Source organism: Triticum aestivum, chromosome 5A (assembly GCF_018294505.1).
Source record: "Triticum aestivum cultivar Chinese Spring chromosome 5A, IWGSC CS RefSeq v2.1, whole genome shotgun sequence".
In the NCBI taxonomy this organism is placed as follows: Eukaryota; Viridiplantae; Streptophyta; class Magnoliopsida; order Poales; family Poaceae; genus Triticum; species Triticum aestivum.
In genome coordinates this window covers 533,182,154-533,194,798 of record NC_057806.1, presented here as the reverse complement: position 1 = coordinate 533,194,798, position 12,645 = coordinate 533,182,154, and the positions used below count along the sequence as shown (strand labels likewise).

General features: G+C 50.3%; 1 long non-coding RNA gene across 1 annotated transcript; it reads right to left on the bottom strand.

Moving 5' to 3' along the window:
- Positions 1-11,269: 11,269 nt before the first annotated feature.
- LOC123107508 (uncharacterized) lies at positions 11,270-12,261 on the bottom strand. Its single transcript, XR_006451684.1, has 3 exons — positions 12,203-12,261; positions 11,405-11,519; positions 11,270-11,330 (listed from the first exon to the last, which is right to left on the bottom strand). It is a non-coding gene; the product is annotated as an uncharacterized lncRNA (long non-coding RNA).
- Between the last annotated feature and the right edge of the window lie 384 nt (positions 12,262-12,645).

Below are 12,645 nucleotides of genomic sequence, written 5' to 3'. Positions count from 1 at the left end.
CCAGTAATAATCAAACAAACCCACTAATCATCATTGCAAACAACGCATAGAAGATGGCTATTGCGACAACCACAACTACACATGTAGTTTCTTCTTGTCTCTTGCTTTCGTTTGTTGCCTGTGATTGATTCTGTCTTGCTTCATCGTACTGATTGTACACTTCAGATCAGTCAGTTTCTTCTTCAGCTTTACATTATCTTCTGCGAGCTTGATGATAACACTTCGAGCCCTGCCCAGTGGCACGTTCGGCCGGCCGGCCCACGTATTATTCTAGCTATTGGGTTGTTTTGGGCCTATATTTGGCCTATTGGGATGTACAAAAAACAAAAAAGTCAGAAAAAAATAATGGGTCGTGCCAGCACACGGGCCTGGCCTCGCAACCCAGGGTGGGCCCATGCCGGGGATGGCCCACTTAGCCACATGCCAGGACACACTCGGGGCTTGTGGCTGGGCAAAACCTATTGGGCACTGCGCCAGTTCTTTGGTTTTCTGCAAACCGGCGCCTGCAGACGCTTTAGCTGGGCTTGGCTCGTTTAGCTCTTTCGTCCGTGTATACAAAGCGCAAAAAAATCTCACAATATCTAGGAATCGAACCAAGGACTTGCTGGTTCAGTTGCGTAGTGGTAACCACCCCGCCACAGGACCTTTTTTTAAGGTTGAGACAGTAGGAAAGGCTCCTACTGCATATATATTAAAAGATTAGAGTAGTTGTGGTGTTACATGCATGTACATATGAAGGACGGTCAGTTATCTAGGTGGGTCAGTTGTTTAAGTTCTAACTTGCAGAAAGTTACAGAGAGTTAGAAGGTCAATTAGGGTACTGCAGCAAGGATGGTGAGAACTAGCTACCTTTTTGGGAAGGCAATCTATAGGCAACATTGCCAAAGTCCTCCATGAACCTGTTCTTCCAAGAATCCATCGAGGGGGTCACTCTTCTGAAGTAGTTGTTATTTCGTTCTTTCCATAGGCTCCATGCTGCAACTAAGAAGATTTCCATGAGCATGTTGTGTTGGTGACTTGCTTTCATGTGTTCTACAAGCTGCAATCTATTCAGATGGTTGCTCCATGTGATGTTCAAAACATGCCAACATCGCTGACTAAAGTTACCGTGGAAGAACAGATGCTCCACTATTTCTTCAATATGCTCCCCGCACAGGAGGCAGTCAAGGTTGTCTCCAATGTTATAATGTCTCCTTTTCAACATGTTTCTGGTATTCAGACGATCACACAGTAGCAACCAGCTGAAAACCTTGATCTTAGGAGTGCACTTTGATTTCCACAACCAGCCAAACGCTGCATGCGCCTTAATTTATCTGAAGTAAAAGTCGTAGTACACTTTGGTCTTAAAGATGTGAGTATTCCAGCAGCACCGCCAGGTGTCTTGGCTTCTCGATATGTCCACGTTATTCACCTTAGCATGAATTTGTCTCAACACTGCATGGGTCTGCACCAAGAGCGGTAGGCGAAAGGTCATTGACAGGTCAGCTGTGGCTAGGAAATCACGAACAGAAACATCTTTAGACTTGGAGTACGGATATGCTCTCAGAAACTTCTCCTCATAAATTGCCACATTCCAATCATCTTTCCAAAAGAGAGTGGAAGTACCCGAACCGATCTGCACGTTGGTAATACCATAGTAAACTGGCATTAATTGAATCAGGTCCCTCCACCAGAAGGACCCGCAAGGGTCGACCGCATGTGGCACAGTGTTTGTATAGTACGTATCCCAAATAAGATTTGCCAATGGTATATCGTGTCGGTTGTAAAACTTATGAAGAAACTTGAGCAGGAGAGCATCACTTTGGATTCGTAGGTTTAGTACTCCAAGCCCACCACTCTTCTTCGGGCGGCACACCATATCCTAGGCTTCTAAGGAGTTGCATCTGTCCCCATTTTTAGTCTTTTTGTTCCATAGACAGTGCCGTCTTATTTTGTCCAATTGCGCCAGGATTTGGGGGGGGGGTTCTAATGGTGCCATCGGGGTATATCACAAGAGATATAATGATAGAGTTCAGCAACGCAAGTCTTCCTGCATGAGACATCAGCGAAAGTGCGTTATATTGACTAGAGGGGGTGAATAGGCGATTTTTATGAAAGTCTTCAAAACGTGGAAGTTATGAAGACAAACAGTAGAGATATGCCTATCACTATGCAGCGGAAGTTAGATTACACTAGGCAAGCCATGGTCAAGTATTCAATAGAGTGAAAGCACAATGACAAACAGCTGAAGTGTAATAAGTATCAGGTAGGAAGATCTTATGAAGCCAAACAGATTATACAGTCACGTTGTGAAGATAAAAGATTGAGCAAGCGTGCAATGACTTCACAATGAGTAACAGTAAGTAAAAGGAGGTGAAGATGAAACCAGTGACTCGTTGAAGACAATGATTTGTTGGACCAGTTCCAGTTGCTGTGACAACTGTATGTCTGGTTAGGGCGGCTAGGTATTTAAACCAAAGGACACACAGTCCCGGATGATGGGGTCATGTACCTAGGGTAGGGTCATGGACCTGATCTAAGTACCTTGCCCAAGGACACCCTTAGAAGAGGTCGCCTTCCAGTCGACCAACAAGGGACTCACTCGACTGACTTGAAGAACTCGACGACGAAGACTCACTCGACCACCAGAAGGTCAAGAGGCACTCTGCACTGCAACGGCATGTAATTAAGTAGACTTTATGATAGTAAAGACACTTTATGTGGGGCGTTACCAGTAACGCCCCGGACTTAACTCACCTTAAACCCTCTCCTACGTGGGCTGGCTGGGGTCCTGGCGCACTCTATATAAGCCACCCCCCTCCACAGGTAGAGGGGTTCGGCACCTTGTAACTCATATACACATAATCCACTCGACCGCCTCCGGGCTCCGAGACGTAGGGCTTTTACTTCTTCCGAGAAGGGCCTGAACTCGTACATCCTTTGTGTTTACAACCTATCCATAGCTAGGACCTTGCCTCTCCATACCTACCCCCCACTCTACTGTCAGGCTTAGAACCACGACAGTTGGCGCCCACCGTGGGGCAGGTGTTTTAGCAATTTTGTGGGGAAGTTGCGATTCTTCCGAGTACTTTCATCATGGTGGCTGCTGGAGTTTTGGTCGAGGGACGAGAGATCCATCTCGGCGCTCTCATCTTCATCGCCGACGACTCCGCCTGGCTCCAGGAGGCTCCACTCGACGTTGATGCGCTCCCCATCCGCGGTGCGACGCATTTTCGCGCATGTGTCCGCGGCGTTCTGCTGCGGCAACCGTCGACCCCGTATCGGTCGACTCCTCCATCGTCCACCCTCCCGGTCTCCCGCCAGCGCAAGCGCTCGGGCCGGTCGAGGCTTCAGCGGTGGGTGAGGCACGCGGTGGCTCGCCAGACGGCCACCACTCATGTTGCGGCAATCGAGCCCGACGAATCTCTCTACGGCCTGTTCGATCTGTCGACTGGCTCCGTAGAGACTGCATCCGAGTGCGATAGAAGTGATCCAGCGGCGGAAATCTTGATGGTCGACGGGCCCTGCAGTCCCCCTGGCTTCGCCCGTGATGGTGGGGCAGGCGACGGAGGCGACCCCGCACGAGACCACGAAGAGTACCAACCCGAGCCACTCGACTCTCTGCAAAGAGAGGAACTTCGCCGCAGGAACGTGGATGCCCTGCGTACTCCCATCGCAGGAGAAACCCCCGAGGCTCGCGCCTTGGAGGAGGCACGTTTGGCCAATTTGGCCGAACGCACTCGACTGGAGAATCTTCAGCGAGCACTCGACGAGCGCGCGTGGCAACGAGTTCCCGACAACAGTCGACGTCAACTCTTCCCGCCGACTCAGGTATATCGAACCCCAATCCAGAATTTAGCAGCTGCGACCCGTATAGCAGAGTCTATCCAGCCTTCTCAGTCGGAAGCTGGCAGAGGCTTGATGCAGATCAGGGATCTGCTCCAGGCAGCAGGAGATCAGAATTCAGCCGTGTCGCAGTCGCGCAACAGAATTCACAGTCGATCCGTCACTGCGAATACGGTTCAGTCGGCTCACAGCCCCAGATCGCCTCCGCAGCGTGAAGGGTGCGAGAATCGGCGAGACCAATATGGTGACTGACTCGACCGAGATGATAGGCGTCGAGTGCCCAATTCCCCTCCGAGGGGTGGGTCTTACGCTCCTCGGCAGCAAGATGACAGGCGTCAGTTCAGTACAGGGCGAAGGGTTCCAGTCGACCCCAGAGAACCAGGCTTCGACACGCGATCCATTATCGTGCAAGGTTTGGTCGACCGGAACAGAGCCCATCGAGGCGGACTCGACAGAGATGCGCCCACAAGCAGTCGAGTGCATGTTTCTGGTCCTGAATGTTTCAGCAGAGCTATCAGAGCCGCAGTTATCCCTCCCAATTTCAGGTTGGCAACAGGAGTTAGCAAGTTCACTGGTGAGTCTAAGCCTGAAACTTGGCTTGAGGACTACCGAGTGGCAGTTCAGATTGGTGGTGGGAACGACGAGGTGGCCATGAAGCATTTGCCCCTCATGCTGGAAGGTTCTGCCAGGGCATGGTTGACTCAATTACCTCCTAGCAGCATTTACACTTGGGAAGATCTGTCCCGAGTGTTCATCAGAACATTTGAAGGAACTTGCAAGCGACCAGCTGGACTGACAGAGTTGCAAGTCTGCGTGCAGAAGACCAATGAGACTCTCAGAGAGTATATTCAGAGATGGATCACTTTGCACCATACTGTGGAGAATGTGTCTGATCATCAGGCAGTCTGCGCCTTCAAAGATGGCGTCAAGAACAGAGAATTGAGTTTGAAGTTTGGTCGAACCGGTGACATGACCTTGAGTCGGATGATGGAGATTGCTACCAAGTACGCCAACGGCGAAGAAGAAGACCGACTCCAAAGCGGCAAGCACAAGCCGAGTCAGTCGGAAAAAGGAAACACCAGTCAGAAACAGAAGCGGAAGGCTGAACCGGCAGCTCCTGGAGAGGCTCTGGCCGTGACTCAGGGAAAGTTTAAAGGGAAACCAAAAGGATCCTGGAACCCTAAGAAGGTGAAGGATAAAGAAGGGAACGACGTGATGGATATGCCGTGTCATGTCCACACGAAGAAATATGAAGAGGGGAATATCATCTACCCGAAGCATACCACTCGCCAATGTCGACTCCTGATCCAGCAGTTTCAGGGAAAACATTCTAAGGACAAGGAGAAGGAGTCAGACAAGGCCGAAGACAAGGAGGACAGTGAGGAAGGATATCCGCATATCAACTCCACTCTGATGATCTTTGCAGATGTGGAAAGCAAGAGTCGATTGAAATTCATTAACCGAGAAGTGAACATGGTTGCCCCAGCAAAGGCAAATTATCTGAAATGGTCCCAAATACCCATCACATTCGACCAATCTGATCACCCGACTCATATTGCCACCCCTGGGAGGCAAGCTTTGGTGGTCGATCCAGTTGTCGAAGGCACTCGACTGACAAAAGTGCTGATGGACGGTGGTAGCGGGCTGAATTTGTTGTATGCAGACACACTAAAAGGAATGGGCATTCCGATGTCCCGACTGAGCACCAGTAACATGAGCTTTCATGGAGTTATACCAGGGAAGAAAGCCGAGTCACTCGGCCAAATAGCTCTGGATGTGGTGTTTGGTGATTCGAAACATTTTCGCAAAGAAAAGTTGACATTTGAGGTCGTGGATTTTCAGAGTGCATATCATGCCATTTTGGGGAGACCAGCTTACGCACGGTTCATGGCTCGACCATGTTACGTGTACCTCAAATTGAAGATGCCCGGCCCCAAAGGAGTGATCACTGTCACCGGTGATCGGAAAAAGGCAGAAGAGTGCTTTTAGAAGGGCTCAAAGATTGCCGATTCCCAGGTGACAGCGGTCGAGTTCGAGGAATACAAGCAAAACGCAGATCCGAGTGACTTGCTGCGATCCAAGAAACCCGCCACAGAGTCTGCATTTCAGTCGTCCGGTCAGACGAAGCCTGTTCACATTCACCCGACCGACCCCGATGCAGCTCCGACCCGCATCTCCACAACGCTCGACCCGAAATAGGAAGAAGCGCTCATCCAGTTCCTCCGTGAGAACTGGGACATTTTTGCATGGAAGCCCGCTGACATGCCAGGTGTTCCCAGGGGACTGGCTGAGCATCGCCTAAGAGTCGACTCATCTGCAAAACCTGTCAAAGAGCATCTTCGGCGGTCCGCCGTCCAGAAGAGAAAAGCCATTGGTGAGGAAGTGGCTCGACTATTGGCGGCAGGATTTATCCGAGAGATATACCACTCCGAGTGGCTCGCTAATGTCGTCATGGTTCCTAAGAAGGACAAATCACTCCGAATGTGCATTGATTTCAAGCACATCAACCGGGCCTGCCCGAAAGATCATTTTCCTCTCCCTCGCATAGATCAAATTGTTGACTCGACCGCGGGATGCGAGAGACTGTCTTTTTTAGACACCTACTCCGGGTACCACCAGATCCGTCTGTACGGACCCGACGAGGTAAAAACAGCTTTCATCACTCCATTCGGGTGCTTCTGCTATATCACCATGCCATTCGGCCTCAAGAATGCCGGAGCCACATTTATGCGAATGATTCAGAAGTGTCTACTCACTCAAATCAGTCGGAATGTGGAAGCATATATGGATGATATCATTGTCAAGTCACGAAAAGGTTCCGACCTGCACGCTGATCTCGCCGAAACATTTGCCAACCTCAGAAGGTATGATATCAAGCTCAATCCATCAAAGTGCACATTTGGAGTTCCTGGTGGCAAGTTACTCGGTTTTCTCGTTTCCGAACGGGGAATCGACGCTAATCCAGAGAAGATCGGCACTATTCTCCGAATGAAACGCCCTGTGCGAGTGCACGATGTCCAGAAGCTTACTGGATGCTTGGCCGCATTAAGTCGATTCATCTCACGACTCGGTGAAAAGGCATTGCCTCTTTACCGACTGATGAAGAAGGCAGACAAGTTCGAGTGGACTCCAGAAGCTGATGCAGTGTTTGCCGAGCTAAAAGCTCTGCTCTCCACCCAGCCGGTGCTTGCTGCTCCAATCAGCAAAGAGCCTCTATTGCTCTATATCGCAGCCACAGGACAAGTCGTCAGTATTGTGCTTACGGTCGAGCGGGAAGAAGAAGGAAAAGCTCTCAAAGTTCAGCGCCCAGTGTATTATTTGTCTGAAGTCTTGACTCCATCCAAGCAGAGATATCCTCATTATCAGAAGCTTGTGTATGGAATATACATGACCACAAAGAAGGTTGCTCATTATTTCTCTGATCATTCCATCACAGTCGTCAGCGACGCTCCACCATCAGAGATTTTGCACAACAGAGATGCAACTGGTCGAGTGGCTAAATGGGCGATTGAACTTCTTCCCCTTGATATCAAGTTTGAGGCAAAGAAAGCCATTAAGTCCCAGGCAATAGCAGATTTCCTCGCCGAGTGGATTGAACAGCAGCAGCCGACTGAAGTTCACTCGGAGCATTGGACCATGTTCTTTGATGGCTCTAAGATGTTGAATGGTTCCGGTGCTGGGGTTGTCCTGGTTTCCCCCAGAGGAGATAAGCTCAGATATGTGCTCCAGATTCACTTTGATTCCTCCAACAATGAGGCAGAATATGAGGCCCTCTTATATGGGTTGCGCATGGCCATTTCACTCGGCGTCCGTCGCTTGATGGTCTATGGCGACTCGGATTTAGTGGTCAACCAAGTGATGAAGGAATGGGATGTGAGAAGCCCAGCCATGACTGGATACTGCAGTGCAGTGAGGAAGCTGGAAAAGAAGTTCGAGGGGTTGGAGCTCCATCATATACCCCGACTGAAAAATCAAGCAGCTGATGATCTAGCAAAGATAGGTTCCAAGAGAGAAGCCATTCCGAGTGGTGTGTTCTTGGAGCATATACACACTCCGTCAGTCAAAGAAGATCCTTTCACCGAAGAAGCTCCACAGCCCAAGAGTGCCACAGATCCGACTGAGGTTGAAGTCCCAGCGGTGGTCGACTTGATCATGGAGGTCTTGGTGGTCATTCCCGACTGGACAGTTCCCTATATCGCGTATATCCTGAGAAAAGAGCTCCCAGAGGATGAGGAAGAGGCTCGACAGATCGTCCGTCGATCTAAGGCCTTTACCGTAATCAAAGGACAATTATACAGAGAAAGCGCGACTGGAGTTGGTCAGAAGTGCATAACACCAGAAGAAGGTCAACTCATCCTCAATGATATCCACTCGGGGACCTGTGGTCATCATGCGTCCTCTCGGACCATCGTGGCCAAAGCTTACCGAGCCGGATTTTACTGGCCAAAGGCGAATGAGATGGCAAAGGAGATAGTGGATAAGTGCGAGGGATGTCAGTTCTACTCGAATATGTCGCACAAGCCTGCATCGGCTCTGAAGACCATCCCACTCGTCTGGCCTTTCGCGATATGGGGGTTGGACATGGTCGGTCCTTTGAGAACAGGGCGAAGCGGCTTCACGCATGTACTGGTGGCAGTCGACAAGTTCACCAAGTGGATCGAGGCTAAACCAATCAAGAACCTCGACACCGGTACTGCTGTTAGCTTCATCAGGGAACTAATATTCAGATATGGAGTCTCGCACAGCATCATTACGGATAATGGGTCGAACTTTGACTCGGAGGAGTTCAGAGATTTCTGTAACTCTCAAGGCACACGGGTCGACTACGCTTCAGTCGCCCATCCGCAGTCGAATGGACAGGCGGAGCGAGCCAATGGCCTGATTCTCAAGGGTTTGAAACCCCGACTGATGCGTGATCTCAAGCATGCAGCTGGAGCTTGGGTCAACGAACTTCCCTCAGTGCTTTGGGGACTGCGAACCACACCTAATCGGTCGACCGGAAGAACTCCATTCTTCTTGGTCTACGGAGCTGAAGCAGTCTTGCCGAGTGATCTTCTCCACAATGCTCCTCGAGTTGAAGTCTACAACGAAGCAGAAGCTGAACAAGCGCGGCAGGATGCAGTCGACCTTTTAGAGGAAGAAAGGGAGATGGCTCTGATCCGCTCGACCATGTACCAACAAGATTTGCGTCGTTTCCACGCCAGAAATGTGAGAGGTCGAGCCTTCCAGGAAGGAGATTTGGTTCTCCGAGTGGATCAGCACAAACCACACAAGCTTGCTCCTTCTTGGGAAGGTCCCTTCATCGTCACCAAGGTTCTCCACAACGGGGCGTACCGTCTTTACAACGTCGAGCATAATATCGACGAGCCCCGAGCTTGGAACGCGGAACTACTCCGCCCATTTTACACTTAAGGTTTATCACTCAGATGAGTTGAAATAAAATACTTCTGTAGTTCACGGACCTCAAAATAATAGTGTCATAGTTCCTCCATAATTTTTGTCACTTTTTATTTTTGTCCAATAAAATTCCCCCTCAGTGGGTGACTTAGCCGCGAATCCGTTTCGCCTAAGTTTGTAAAAATCCTACCGAGTGGTGAACCAGACTCCCACTCGGAGGCTTAGCTGCGAACCCGTTTCGCCTAAGTTATCGAAATCCTACCGAGTGGTAAGCCAGACTTCCACTCGGAGGCTTAGCTGCAGCCCTGTGCTCGCCTAAGTTTGTAAAAAATCCTACCGAGTGAAGAGCAAACCTCTCACTCGGGGGCTTAGCTGCAGTCCAAGCACTCGCCTAAGTTATAAAAATCCTACCGAGTGAAGAGCAAACCTCTCACTCGGGGGCTTAGCTGCAGTCCAAGCACTCGCCTAAGTTATCGAAATCCTACCGAGTGAAGAGCAAACCTCTCACTCGGGGGCTTAGCTGCAGTCCAAGCACTCGCCTAAGTTATCGAAATCCTACCGAGTGAAGAGCAAACCTCTCACTCGGGGGCTTAGCTGCAGTCCAAGTACTCGCCTAAGTTATCGAAATCCTACCGAGTGAAGAGCAAACCTCTCACTCGGGGGCTTAGCTGTAGTCCAAGAACTCGCCTAAGTTTATGAAAATCCTACCGAGCAAACCTCTCACTCGGAGGCTTAGCTGCGGCCTAGTGCACGCCTAAGATATAAAAATCCTACCGAGTGGTAAGCCGGACTTCCACTCGGAGGCTTAGCTGCAGCCCTGTGCTCGCCTAAGATATAAAAATCCTACCGAGTGGTAAGCCGGACTTCCACTCGAAGGCTTAGCTGCTGTCCAAGTACTCGCCTAAGATATAAAAATCCTACCGAGTGGTAAGCCGGACTTCCACTCAGAGGCTTAGCTGCAGTCCAAGTACTCGCCTAAGTTATCGAAATCCTACCGAGTGGTAAGCCGGTCTTCCACTCGGGGGCTTAGCCGCAGCCCAGTGCTCGCCTAAGTGGACTAAGGAATAAGTCGATTGCAGTAAAGGCGCCCTGCTTTGAACCTGCAAAAGACATTTCGAGCCAAAAGCAATCATATTCAAGCACCAAATTCAAGTTCGAATCGATGTCTAAAGGAACCGAAAGTGCTCAGGCGTTAAGCCCGTTAAGGTTTATCGGTTACAATTCCACTCGGCATACCGAGGCAAATTTAAAGCGTCGAGCTTAGAAGAAGTTTTTTACCCCTCCTGTGGAGGGCTGGAAGGTGCAACAAATTCATCAAGATCAATTCCGTCTGCGATCCGAGTGGCAGCCGCAAGGAAAGTTTCCATAAAGGACCTGAAGTCGTGTTTCTTGGTGTTGGCCACCCGGAGGGCCGCCAGCTTCTCTTCTCGCGCATCTTTGCAGTGGACTCGGGCCAGACACAGAGCAACATCTGCACCGCACCGAGCCGAGGACTTCTTCCATTCCTGCACTCGACCAGGGATCGTGTTCAAGCGAGCCATCAGCGACTCAAGGTCATTCTGAAGTGTCTCCCCGGGCCAGAGCGTCGAGTCGATGCAAGATGTGGCGACCTTCAGCCTTGCGAGATAGTCCACGGCAGCTGCAACACGAGACTCCAGTCGGAAAACATCCATGGCAACTTCGTCGTTCACCGGAGAATTGACGGGGTCGAGGTTTGGCTCCAGCCGGCTAGTTTCTTCTTCAAAGTTTTGGCAAAATTCTGCAAGGATGATCACTGAGTCAAGGGAATGGTCGAATGGAAAAACCACGATTGGAAATGATTGCCGAGCATAGAGGTTTACCTTCAAGCATAAGAAACAGCTTCTTGGCAAGACCACTCAGGAAGGCCTCCAGATCGTTTTTCTTCCCAGTCAACTTACTGACTTGGTCGGTCAGGGCAGCTTTATCAGTTTTCAGTCGACTGACCTCCTTGTTGGCGATCCCAAGAGCAGCTTTCAGATTGGTATTGTCTTGTTCAAGCTTGGTGACTGAAGCTAACTTCTCGTCAGCAAGCTTGATCTTCTCAGCTAGTTCAAGGTCTTTCTTCTGTTGGGCCTCCCTTACCTTACCTGCAAGTTACAGCAAGATCAGATTTTGAAACAAACAAGGGGAAAAGCAGTCGTCAGGGTCTCACCAAACATACCTTCGGTCTCCTCCTTTGCCTTCATCAGCTTCTCCTGGACCAGCTTCAAGTTCAGCTCGAGTTGAGTGTGCTTGTTTTCCAGCTCAGAGTAGTGAGCCACAAGATCACAGGAGTTCTACGAAGAACCAATCGACTAGATGTCAAAAATAATTCACTTCCGAGTGAAAAAGGGAAAAATCACACGTTTCTAAGATTACAGCCGAATACAAGCATTCGACCGTAGTCTCGGGGACTACACCCAGTGGGTGCACTCAGCGTGCCCCCACTAATCCTATTGAAGATAGAGTCGACCAGTCGACCTCAAAAAAAAAAGAAGAGAGATGTATTCTTTAAGACTGTAATCGACTGCAAGCAGTCGACCACAGTCTCGGGGACTACACCCAGTGGGTGCACTCAGCGTGCCCCCACCGGTTTGCGAAATCCAGTCGACATAGTCGAATGACCGAAAGATTGAAATTATAAAGCCTAAGGCCGACTGCCAGCAGTCGACCTTAGCCTTGGGGACTACACCCACTGGGTGCACTCAGCGTGCCCCCACTAATCCTATTGAAGATAGAGTCGACCAGTCGACCGGTTTGCGAAATCCAGTCGACTTGGTCGAATGACAGAAAGACTGAAATTATAAAGCCTAAGGCCGACTGCCAGCAGTCGACCTTAGCCTTGGGGACTACACCCAGCGGGTGCACTCAGCGTGCCCCCGCTAACACGGAGTCTGAATTGACACACCCACTGGGTGACTACTATAAATTCTAGAAAGAAAAGTGCATATCCTAACAGAACAAACGATGGTCGACTGACCTGAACATTGCTTTGGAGGGCAGAACTGACGTCGTAAGCTGCCTGGCTCGCATCCCGGATGGTCTTCAGCTGCTCCATCATGATTCCTGCCTAGCGTATCGCCTCCTTCGCCGCGCCAGCTTGGTCCTCTGGGACGTGGTGCGTCGTGAAGAGGGAGGGCTGCGGGGCACTCGTCAGTGGATCTGCAAAGGACACAGTGTGTCGAGTGGTGTTCTCTTCCTCCGCAATCAGAATCTCAGGCGCCGTCACATCCTGGGGCACCCTGCTGGCGGACGCTTTCCTACTCCTTCTGCGCTTCAGCGATTCCTCATCCTCATCATCATCAGGGAGAGTGATAACAGCATTGGGTGGAGCTACAGAGAAGAATCAGGATCAGAGATCATGAGTCAGTCGACTAAAAACGGCGTTAAGAATATTGTACCTGGTTTTGAAGTTGCTGCGTC